Source organism: Myotis nattereri (assembly GCF_964212035.1).
Source record: "Myotis nattereri genome assembly, chromosome: 2".
In the NCBI taxonomy this organism is placed as follows: Eukaryota; Metazoa; Chordata; class Mammalia; order Chiroptera; family Vespertilionidae; genus Myotis; species Myotis nattereri.
Window position 1 is genome coordinate 61,623,709 of NC_138076.1, and position 13,237 is coordinate 61,636,945.

At 40.6% G+C, this 13,237-nt stretch overlaps 1 protein-coding gene across 2 annotated transcripts in view; it reads left to right on the plus strand.

Moving 5' to 3' along the window:
* The window catches only part of KLF12 (KLF transcription factor 12), a 442,181-nt gene that overhangs the window by 279,849 nt on the left and 149,095 nt on the right, over positions 1-13,237 (plus strand). The window lies entirely within an intron of this gene.

Sequence of the window (13,237 nt, forward strand, 5' to 3'; positions counted from 1 at the left end):
CATAAATACCTCAAGTTAAGTATATGCATATTCTCACTACACACATTCCTCCCATAATTTTTAAGGGCACTTTATGCCAAGAGATCATAGGAATGTATATATTATATGTGCTAACTAGCATTCATACCAATATATAAGCCATACCTACAGAGATGCACATACTAATGTTTGCATTGTGTAGATTGGTGACATATGGAAGAAGTCGAGAAGGGAAAAATGAGAGGAAAAAGAATCTAAAAAGTTTGTTTGTTTGTTTTTGAAAGAGGGGGAATAGGATGGTAGAGGAAAAGGTAGTAGGAAAGGGCTGATAGCTTAGTGCCGGGTTTCTCAGCGTTGGCACTATTGAACTTTTACCATTGTTATGGAGACTGTCCTAGCACCTTGCCCAGCACTGTGATAATCCCACATGTCAGATGTGTAGATGAAATGGAGACCATGGCATTGATAGGCAAAAGTCTAGTCAAATAAGATCAGCATAAAGGAGCTGAGCACAGTAAGCAAATAGGATAAGAGGAGAAAGGGAAATAGAATGAAATCCACAGGAAGCTTGCAGTAGAGTTTGGAAGGAAGGAGTAATGTTAGTGAGATACTGGTATAGAGCAGCATCCTACACAGAAGGGAATAGAGAGCATTTTCATTTGTTACAAACATTTATCATTGTATATAATTATAAGATTTACTAGAGGCCCGGTGCACAAAATTTTGTGCACTCGGGGCAGGGGGGGTCCCTCAGCCCGGCCTGTGCCCTCTTGCAGTCTGGGACCCCTCGAGGGATGTCCACCTGCTGGCTTAGGCCCGCTCCCCAGGGGATCGGGCCTAAGCTGGCAGTCAGACATCCCTCTGGCAGCCCAGGAGCCCTCTGGGGATATCCACTTGCCAGCAGGGAGACATCCTTAGTGCTGCTGAGGAGGCGGGAGAGGCTCCCACCACCACCACTGTGCTGGCAGCTGGCAACCTGGCTTGTGGCTGAGCAGAGCTCCCCCTATGGGAGTGCACTGACCACCAGGGGGCATCTCCTGCATTGAGCATCTGCCCCCTGGTGGTCAGTGTGTGTCATAGTGACCAGTCATTCCCAGTCATTTTGCTGTTAGGGTCAATTTGCATATTACCCTTTTATTATATAGGATAGAGGCCTGGTGCACAAGTGGGGGGTGGCTGGTTTGCCCTGAAGGGTGTCCCTAATCAGGGTGGGGGTCCTCACTGGGGTGCCTGGCCAGCCTGGGTGAGGGGATGAGGGCTATTTTCAGGCTGGCAACACCCCCTTCAGGGTGGGGGTCCTTACTAGGGTGCCTGGCCAGCCTGGGTGAGGGGCTGATGGCTGTTTTCAGTCTGGTCACACACCCTTCAGGGTGGGGATCCCCACTGGGGTGCCTGGCCAGTTTGGGTGAGGGGCTGATGGCTGTTTTCAGGCTGACCACGGCCACGGGCTGGAAGCAGGTATCTGGGATTTATTTATCTTCTATAATTGAAACTTTGTAGCCTTGAGCAGAGCTCAGGGCCGGCCAGGGCAGGCGGGAAGCTTGGCTTCCTCCATCGCTGGGGGCAACCTAAGCCTCCTGCTCACTGCAGCTCTGTGGCTGCTGCCATCTTTGTGACGGACTGACGGAGTGAGGGCATGAAGGTGTGGCGGTTAATTTGCATATTACTCTCTTATTCGATAGGATAGTCTCCCTTCTGTGTATTATTTGCAGAATGACAGAAGAAAATACAGAAGCATAACCAACTTTGGTTTAATTTTATATACATTAAAACCTAATTTTGGAAGCTGAAAGAGCATTATCTTTCAACTTACTATTATTGAATACATACTTAGCAATTCTATCTATGCATTTTCTATTTATTAAAAAAGTAAAACCCTTCAAATTAAGAAGTTTACAAAATGTGACACATGTGTTAGGTTTCAGACCCATTGGAAGTGTTCCTTTATCCCTTTTTTTAAAAAAACAAAAACAAAACAAAACTACTTTGTAATATATTGAAACTAGTCATGTAAAGTTCTATAAGTGAGAGAAATTTTTTAAATGGGAATTAATAAACTGAACTGTTGTAATGAAGGAATGAGCTGATGGAAACTTTTACCTCTATTTATTGTTTGTTAAGTTTCAGACATGGAGTAATTTCATAGATATAGTCCATTTTAGAGTTAATAAGGGCTTCGGGGAGCAATAGGAGGTGTAGCAATGAGCTTTAACTAAGTGCTTGCTTTGTACTGGGAACTGTGATCGGCGCTGCCTCATAGCCTCATTAGAGAAAGACACACAAGCCTGAGAGTGCTCTGGAAGCACAGAGTGGTATCGAATGCAGGGCAGGTGGAATCTGGCAAGGCTGGAGTCCTAATAGATACCTGACTGTGCTAAAGCATAATGGAGGTCATTTTCATTAAAGAGATGGTGAGCAAACTGGTCATGTAAAGTAGAACCTAAACTAGAACTCAGGCAAGTACCCTCTTTACAAAACCACAGTGTCTCTCACCATTTACAACAGTTATCACCATTTACAATAGTTATGCTTTACTGCTTTTATCAAGGAATATACATCATTAGTCAGAAATAAAATGATGTATTTTTTTCATTTCTGAGTGGTAGCTTTAAGAGAAAGGGAACAAAAGAAACAGACAGTAAACTGATTTTTCTACTTAGATTTCTAATAGTCCTGCTAAAAATCTAATTAGGCTTTTGGTTTTTCCATTTTATTCTCTCATCTTTACATGTTTCTTTGAAACATATCAAATACTGGGGACCAGGGCATAAAATGCTAATGCTATTCCTAGATTAAGAATGATTTTTCTAGGTGCTGTTATCCTAAAGCTTAATGTGAAACCAAACAGAAACTAAATAAGAAATGCATGATGATGTGGATCACTGCAGTCTGCTTCCCGCCATTGCATTTGTTTTGGGCAGAGTATACTGGGGAAGTGAGTTGGTGCCTGGACAGCTGTCCAAGCTGTGGTCATTCTTACACTCTCATCAGTTGGACATTGCCAATACTAATTGCATATGAACTCCATGAAAAAATTTCTCATATAAAAATAACACATATTCTCTCTCTCCCTCTTCCAGAGCTGACGAGGGCAGCATGGGGGAAATAAGTTCAGTCTGAAGAATTACTCTTAGGTTTAACTCACAGATCGACATTACAGTGTAGCCTTGGTAGCAGTGTCATCCTGTACACTGAAAGGTCAAGGGTTCTGTTCCTAATCAGGGCACATACCTCAGTTGTGGGTTTGATCCCCACCCCATCACCTTCAGGAGGCAACCAATTGATGTTTCTCTCTTTATCTCTCTCTCTCTCTCTCTCTCCCCCCCCGCCCGCACCCCCTTTCTCTTTCTCAAAATCAGTTAAAATGTCCTCAGGTGAGGATTAAAAAAATTGAATTACTATGTTGTACACTTGAAACTAATATATTCCTTGTCAACTATATCTTAATAAAATTTGGTTATCTGAATATCTTTGAGGTCAGGTTGTCTCTGAAATTTGATGTATTCCACTACTGTGTAATTTCATTATAAAAATAACAACTCTTGTTGGTAAACATTTTGTGAAATAAAATCAGGTTCCATCTGATAACAGAAAAGATTAATCTAATTGATAATAGTAAACATTATTGCATATTTTAAAATATATAACTAACACAGAACATTACTTCAGGCATTGGAGTGAGACTATGGTGAATAAACTTTTTCATCTCTATAAAACATGTTTTTCTCTAATGTATAGCAAAACTCTAATTAATATTTTAAATTATCAGTCACTGAATGATAATAATTTAAAACCCAAAGAACAAAAAATTTTAATCATGAGGTAGAAAAGATAAGCTTATAACACTTGCCTCTTTTTTCATAACTTACAAATGTTGTGAAAATAGTTTTGGATTATTAATTTTACAAAGAATGGGAGACAAAATAATAGACAAAAATGGATCTCATTGTTAGCATTAATATTGAATTCAATTTTTCTTTAGAAAGTAATTAGTGGCTTTATGTTTTATTACAAATTTAGACTTACAGAATAATTTGGCAGATTGTACCTAAGAATTCCATATACCCACCCCACCTCAATGCTGAACAGTTTCCATTTTATTAAAGTCTTGCATTGGTGTGGCACATTTGTTACATTTAATTATTTAACAAACCTATATTGGTACATTATTGTTAAGTAGAGTCCATCGTTTACATTAAGGCTCATTCTTTGTGTTGTACTGTTCTATGGGTTTTGACAAATGCATGGTGACATGTAAACAACATTGCAGTAACATACAGAAGAGTTTCACTGCCCTAAAAATCCCCTATGCTTCACTTATTCATCCCTTCCCTCACTCCCCCCAAGCCCCTGGCAACTACTGATCTTTTCACTGTCTCTATAATTTTGCCTTTTCTAAAATGTCATATAGTTGCAAACATAAAATTTATTTATAGGACACCTATGTAAGTTTTTTAGATTCAGTTTGATAGCAGTTGTAAGAAAACAGGAGCAAAACTAACTTCCTAGACTTCCTTTTTGACATGTGTTTTAATGATACTACTTTTTTATCTTATTTGACGAGGTGAATAGGATTTAAGTGATTTAATATCTTGAATACAATGTTCTTATCTAGTTGGTGTGTGATTCAGTATTCACTGATTATATTGTGATATTATTTATTTGTTAAATATTTATGTATTTGCATATAACATATAAACACTATATTCATGTCAGACATGCTTGTCAGTATTTTCCTTAGTTAAAAAAAAAAAAAGAATGTCTGCTATTAATGCATAAACAGAATCCCCTCTATCCTCTACTGCCATATAGGAGAATCCTTCTCACCTCATACTAACTCCCATGCACGTGCCTAACCAGTTTTAGATTGCAGTCAACTGTAAACATAGATTCTGATTGCTTTGCATAAATAATATGATTCATGAAAGTCCTGAAAAATAAATATGTAATGGAAAAGCATAATAACTAGGAAAGAAGGAAAATTTGGAATAAATTATTGTGTGTGCTGAACCCTTTTTTAAGGCTAGCATTTTTAGTTCATTTATGAAAGCATAAAAAATATATAAAAGCACACAGAGTCCATTATGTTATGCATATGTTCTGAATTTTCTCAAAGAATCAAACATTTCTTAAACTAAGACTTGAGAAATTAATATAAAGCAATTGAATTAAATATTCATTCAAAATAACTTCCCCTTACATGCTGTAGATAACTCATTCAATCCTTTCAAAACCAAGTTCCAGATTGTCAGTGTAAGGTATTTCTACTTGTTTCCTTTTATTCTTTCTCTATGCTTTTAGAGAAGCTACATTTTATGTCTCATTCTATCTCTCATTCTTTAGTATAGTTGGATTTAATTTTTTTCTCGGCAGTTTTACAAATTGACACTTAAACGGCACTTGTTTTTAAGAGTTTGCCCTTGACCATGTAAAGAATAAAAACCACTGGGCTGAAAACAAGGTAAATGATGACCATGAGGGCCTGGGCCCATGCAAGACCGATCTTGAAAAATAGGCTTTCCTTTTTAGTAAAATAAAACAATATAGTGGAATGTGAAGTGCAGGCTCTATTCACAAATGGGTTTTCAGTGACATTTATACTTAGAGAAAAAATGGTCAAAGTTGCAGGTTGCTTGCGTTAAGCCTGGTGCTCATATCTTGATACTTTCATTTACTAACGCTGGGAAGGAAGACATGCAAACTAAGGTATGTACCTACTGTGCATTTCCTGTAAAAAAAGGAATTCAGCTCTTTAATTAAAATGTACCTCCACTTAAAATAATGGTATATAACTTAAATGCTCAAATGATCACAAGATACAGAATCCTAGATTTAGTTTCTTTCCTTTTTTTACATGCAATGCACACTAAGTTTCTTTAAGCACTTCCCATAAAAAACGGCATGTTCAGTTACTCACAAATTCAGACAGTGAAACTTATATAAACTAGTTTCTGAGACACAAAAAACACAAATAATGCTTTGCTGTTTTCAATCCTACAATAAGATTGTTAAAGCAATCATTTTACTATATTTACATAGTGTTATAATGGATACAAACTGAACTATGGATTGATAAAGGTTATTTATATCATGGCAGCAAGAGATAAGGCCGGTTAATTACAGTGTATTCCATCAACTGTTACATGATCATTCTGTGGACCAATCTAATGAAGCTAAAAAATACAGAAACAAATAGTTTCCGATTATTTTCCTCTATACTTTAAGAGAAATTGTGTTCATTTAAAATCATATGTGGGATCTAAAAATGCTCACAATATTCCTACTTGTTCAGCTAGTTTTGTAATATACAGTGTTTGGCAAACACTGTACCTCTATGTGGATGGATTATCCTGCATCAGAATATATCTTACTCTGAGTTCAGTAAAGGAAGTCACTCTAAGAGTTATAGCAGTAGGTGAGAGTGTGTTTGGAATTTTTAGTTCTGAGAGGGGAAACTCAGGTGCTTCACTCTCACTGTTCTCACTATCACTTAAAAACACTACCTTTAATTCAGTCTTCACAACAGTTGTATGAGTTTGGAATTAACCCTTTGAGTGCCAACCAATATCCTAGGAACTATGCTAAAATTGCCAAGGCATTTTGCGTTAAGGTCTTTAAATTTTTTTTCCCCCCGACATAAAGAGTGAACTACTAGCATCTAATAGTGATACTGCAGGAGGAGCACTATAGTGCTCCCGGCACTTTTGGCAAAAGACAGGAGGAGCGAGATCCTGCTCCCTGGCACTCTAGGGGTTAATATTACTCTTTTTTTAGGTGGATAAACTCAAACCTAGAGAATTTCAATGATGATACCAAGATTGCCAGCAAATAAGTGAATGTTAAGTCCTTTGTATCCAAATCAAATTTTCTGTCAATAATAGCCACACGACAGGCTTATAAGACAAAGATTCAAGCCAGGAGCTATGTAATGTTAGGCAAACCACTTTACAATATTTTCTAAAAACTGCCATGAAATTATATCTCAGAATTTGTAAGGGTAACTTTAAACATTTATTTAAATACTGGCTGGCTGAAGGGATGAACAGATGAATTGTTAGATAGTTGGAGACATCCTGTTTGTGTATGTGTGTGAGTGTGTGTGTGTACATACTTACGCCACTTCTCTAAAAATCCCTGGTGCCATTAATTTAAAAACAAGCTTCTAAATCTTGGGTAACACTTAGCAGAATATTGTCTAAGTGGCCCGCAACCATGACTACCCATAATCTCTGAAGGGCTTTCCAAAGATAGGGAGGTGTTCAGACTTTCCTTTTTTTTTTTTTTTTAACATCTCCATGTGATTAAAATAAATAACTAGAGTGAAAAATGCTTTTTATTCAACTGATACTAATGGATGACTATAGGAAACACATCCACTACTCTGGGTACTAACACATAGGAGGCTTTTAGATTCACTTTTACATTCACTCAGCAAAATGCCAAGAGGTGAAGCTATATTTTAATGTTTGTTCAGGAAAATGACTATGTGATTAGAAAAACTCACACAAAATCTCCAGATCACTGAGAGGAATATGTTCACAGAATATTATGTATAATACTAGAGGCCCGGTGCACAAAAATTTGTGCACTGGGGGGGGAGGGGTGGTCCCTCAGCCTGGCCTGTGCCCTCTTGCAGTCTGGGACCCCTCAGGAGATAACGACCTGCTGACTTAGGCCTGCTCCCAGGTGGCAGAGGGCAGGCCCAATCCCTAGGTGCAGCCCTTGGTCAGGCTCAGAGCAGGGCCGATTGGGGAGTTGGGGCGCCGCCCCCTGTCATGCACAGAGCAGGGTGGATTGGGAGGTTGCAATGCCACTCTCAGTCACGCTCAGGGTAGGGCCGGTTGGGGGGTTGGGGCACCGCCCCCTGTCACACTCAAGGCAGGGTCGATGGGGAGGTTGTGGCGCCACCCCCTGTCATGCACAGAGCAGGGCCCATCAGGGGGTTGGGGAGCTCCCCCCTGTCACTCACAGAGTATGGCTGATAGGGGAGTTGGGGCACCGCCCCCTGTCACACACAGAGCAGGGCCGATCAGGGGGTTGGGGCGCTGCCCTCTATCACCCACAGAGCAGGGCCGATCAGGGGGTTGGGGCACCGCCACTGTCACACTCAGGGCAGGGCCGATGGGGAGGTTATGGCTCTACCCCATCACACACAGAGCAGGGCCCGTGGGGGGGGGGGGGTTGGGGCGCCGCCCTCTATCACCCACAGAGCAGGGCCGATCAGGGGGTTGGGGCGCCGCCACTCTCACATTCGGGGCAGGGCCAATGGGGAGGTTATGGCTCTACCCTGTCATACACAGAGCCGCAGGGCGATCAGGGGGTTGGGGAGCTCCCCCCTATCAGGCACAGAGCAGGGCCGATCAGGGGGTTGGGGCGCCTTCCCCTGTCAGAAACAGAGCAGGGCCGATAGGAAGGTTGTGGCCCCGCCCCCTGTCACACACAGAGCCACAGGGCGATCAGGGGGTTTGGGCGCTGACCCCTGTCACGCTGATCCCGGTGCCGGGAGGCCTCGAGGCTCCGCTGATCCCGGTGCTGGGAGGCATATTACCCTTTTACTATATAGAATAGAGGCCTGGTGCATGGGTGGGGCTGGCTGGTTTGCCCTGAAGGGTGTCCTGGATCGGGGTGGGGGTCCCCACTGGGGTGCCTGGACAGCCTGGATGAGGGGGTGATGGCTGTTTGTAGCTGGTCACACCCCCTTCAGGGTGGGGTCCCCACTAGGGTGCCTGGCCAGTCTGGGTGAGGGGCTGAGGGCTGTTTTCAGGCTGGGACTGAAGCTCTCAACTGCTCCTTTTTTTCTTTTTTTTTTCTTTTTATTCTGGGCCAGCTTTAGCCTGGCTCCAGCTCTGAGGCTTCAGCTGCTGAAAGCAGGTATCTGGTTTGTTTAGGTTCTATAATTGAAACAATGTATAACTCGAGCTCTGAGATCCCAGCTTGCTGAAAGCTGGTTTCTGGGCTTTTATTTAGCTTCTATATTTGTAACTATTTTTCAAACTGCAAGCTCTGAGGCCGGCAAGGCAGGCGGGGAACGTTGGTTTCCTCCGTCACTGAAGCAAGCAAGCCTCATGTTAGTTTCAAGCTGCCTGGCTGCCGGCCGCCATCTTGGCTGGCAGTTAATTTTCATATCTCGCTGATTAGCCAATGGGAAGGGTAGCTGTTGTATGTTAATTACCATGTTTCTCTTTTATTAGATAGGATTTATTTTGTGAGTAAAAGGGGCTTTAAGACTTTTGGAGAAAGTAATAATGTGACAAAATAATCTTGTTTCTATTTATCTTTAGGTTTTCATGTACATGTTTTTATGAAGTCTATTGTTATGTTTATCTTGATGCACTTTTGTGTGTATTTACACAATTATTTCTTGACACATTATTTAAAAAATTACTTGTAGACCCTTTTAAGTGACATATAATATTTTGAAAAATGAAATTACTCTCATTCTCTTTGACAAAATTCCAGTCTTTTCTTACAATCTTTGTGTCTTTAAAGGTGTGGGTTTTTTCCAGATAATATTGAATTTAGTGTTGAATCATGTCCTTCATACCAGGGTGATGAACAGCGAAAAATCAGCTAAAGTTACTATTCCCAGGCAAAACTCTTCATGAGCTTTAAAACAAACAGCAAAAGCAACAAAATTTAGTTGACACTTAGTTCATCAGTGTTGTATCAAGAATTGCCCAGTTAATAACACAGGGAAAATTTTAGGGTGGGATCCTTTATTTGTTCTTTTTACAGAAGTTTCTCTTCCTCATTGTGCTATAGCTTACAACTTTTCTTACTATTTTTGGTCTTTTCTGTGTCTCTACCCCTTAGTTTTCTGATAACATACCCATAACTTTTCTCGCTTTCTCAAATATGTATAGTTCTTTCATCTAACTGTGAAAGGGAAGTTCTATGTATTTCCCTTTCGGTGTTTTCCCTTGGTTTCTCTCAGCTTCCATTCTCTCTTGGTTGTCTCCTGTGTTCCCCGTCACCTCACTGTAGCTACACATTCATGGATTCAAACCTCAGAACCAGTCCATTTCAGTGTTCCACTTTCTGAAGAAATGAATTCCTAATACTGATTTGAGGATCAACTCACTCAGGTCGTTTTCCTAAAAGGAAGAGCAAGAGTATGCCATAGCTGTTTTGAAACGACAGTTCTGCAGTATTGCGGGCTTTATGTATGTGTACGTGCAGCCTAAACCTGGATTTGTCTTTCACGTTTTCACTGTAGAAGCGATTAGTATTGACTGTGAGGATATGATATTATGTCAACACTGTAAACAGATGAATGGTACAATAAGGATTGTGTCCTCTTTATGCTGATGAGGCGTTATTTTTGGACATGCTGGCTGCATTTCAATTGCTACATACGTAAAAGGAACCAGCATGTGCCTATTGATGTTTATGCTTATATATTCATGCACAATGTGTCTAAGGTTCCACATAAGATAATCTGTAGTTGAAAGGTTTGGTGTACTCTTCCTAATTTTTATGAGCATTTTGTATATTTGGGTGTAAGCTGATGCAAAAGCTATGTAGTGCTCAAGTTTTTGAAAGCTCCTGGGGGTTATTAATGTACAGTTTTCATAGCTTTCTAATATATACAACAGAATTATAAGAGAAACACTCTTCTGGTGTTGTAAAACAGCTTTAAGAGTAAATATTTTTCCTGTTGAGGGACTAAGCAGGTACCTTCAAAGGATGGACTCCTGTTCATAATCTGGGGAATTCTAAGCCAGTTACAAAGCTCAGGGAAGCTTGATGCCTTAGAAGCCATCTCTTTACAAAGAAGCTCTGTATGTTTCACCTTCTGTATTGCCATAATTTGCTAAAGTAGTCTTCTGTTTACTTTATGAAATGTTTCTATAATGGTGAATTACATCTCAGCCCTTGGTTTGTAAACCTATGTAGGAAGCTTGTGTGTAAGTAGATACTTGAGGAGAATAATGTGTGATGGAAGTGGTCACTATTTCCAAAATTAGAATTTTGAATATCCTATATAATAAAGAGGTAATATGCAAATTCACCCTCACACCCTCACAAGATGGCTGCCTATGACCAGGCCGGCAGGGGGGTTAATGAAGGATGACCAAATGACTGAACAACAGGCTGTGTGGGGTGACCAGGCCTGTGGGGGTGGGGGAGCCATGAGGAGCGACTAGGCCAGCAGGGGGGGACAGTTGGGGGCAACCAGTCCAGCAGGGGAGGGTAGTTAGGGGTAACCAGGCTGGCAGAGGGGGCCAGTTGGGGGCGACCAGGCCAGTGGGGGGGGGGGGTAGTAGGGCGTGATTAGGCTGGTGGGGGGGGGGCAGTGAGGTGTGACCCAGCTGGCAGGGGGGTAGTTAGAGGCAACCAGGCCAGCAGAGGTGGACAGTTGGGGGAAAACAGGTCAGCAGGGGGGGGTAGTAAGGGGTGACCAGGTTGGCGGGGGGTCAGTTAGGAGCAACCAGGCTTGCTGGGCGGGGCAGTTGGGGGTAACCTGGCTGGCAGCGGGGGGGGGCGGGCAGTTAGGGGCGACCAGGCCAGTAGGGGGTCAGTTAGGGGCGATCAGGCAGGTAGGCCGGTGAGCAATTAGGAGCCAGTAGTCCAGGATTGTGAGAGGGATGTCCGACTGCTGGTTTAGGCTGGATCCCCCAAGGGGTCCCAGATAGGACAGGATGCAGGCTGAGTTGAGGGGACCCTTCCCCCCTCCCCTCCTCCCCCCTGTGCCATGCACGGATTTTGTGCATTGGGCCTCTAGTGTCTTAATACAGTACAAAGAGAAAATTTAATCAAGACTATATCTGAAGTCAAAAGTATTTGATAACATAGGCTTAATGACAGATTTTATAATTATAATGATAAGTCATTTGAGATGTTTTATGAAAGCAACCTTTCATAAAATAACAGGATTTCTATGTGGCTATAACATACTAATGAGAAACATAATGTCCTACAAAGAAATTAGGAGATAATGCTGGGAACCAATTGAAAAAATGTTCTAGTTAGAACACTGGATAATGATAACAGCTTTTTATAAAAGTAGTTGTTTATGGTGTTCATATTTTGTTTTGTTTCTTAATGTCTGAGAAGATTAAAACTTATTTCTCAGTTTCAGCACATAAATGAAATCTTGTTATTTAGAATTTCATGCACGAAATATTTTGGGTGATTCATTTTTATGTTTTTTAATTTTATCTTTCTGTAGGTCAGTAATCATGTTATCTTAGAAGCAAAAAAAAAAAAAACCCAACAACAATAAAACATCAATTCATTTCCCCTTTTTAGTTGATCTGGTACCATTGTTGCAAGATAAAATTCCCTTACACCAATGCCTATTATATGTTCTGAATGGAGGTATAATTTATATTCTATAAAGGGAAATTTTAAGAAACGTGTTTTGTTCCTGTAAATGTATGTTCAAGTTTTTTGGGAAATAGCAAACCAAAATCTTTTACAATGAAATGTACCAATTTAATATATCTTTAGGCATTGTTGTTCTGATACCAAAATGAAGCTGGAAAAGAGTTTTTGGTTTTCATATAATAGAACAATAATGTCTATATTAGCCTGGTCAAGTTAGCTAAAAACTCTCCGTTAAGGCTGACACGTGCCAAGTGAATGCTTGAGCCATCATGGGCCTCGGAAGTAGGCATCCAATAAATACTTGTTGAATTTATGAGTAATTGAGTATATAAATTATATTAATGCCCAGGAATAAAATGCTGCGTCCATTAGTCTGGGTAAAATCTTGGAGTCTTTTATTATTATTATTATTATTATTAAAATTTGCTCATTAAAACTTAAAAGAATGAGCCCTGGCCAGGTGGGTCAGTTGGTTGTCAGCCCATACAATGAAAGGTTGCGGGTTCGATTCCCGGTCAAGGCACATGTTTGATCCCTGGTTGGGCACATATGAAAGGCAGCCCATTGATGTTTCTCTCTAACATCCATGAGACTCATTCTTTCTCACTCTCTCTCTCCCCCCCACCCCCTTTCTCTCCATCCCTTCCTCCCTTCCTCTCTCCCAAATCAATAAAAACATTTTAAAAAAACATTAAAAGAATTAAATTGAATTTGGTCAAATTATTATCATTATCTTAAGTTAAACAAGATAGACCATTTAAAATTTCCAGAAAAAATATTTTCCCTGAAATGATTATTTTCTGAAAGGTATATTCTAGTAGTTGTGTAAATTATTTCGAGAAAAAATGTTGTCATCACTAAGTTATAATCTGATTGTTAGAAATGATTTGTATTAATGCTCATGAGAATTGTACGGTATCTTTTTCAG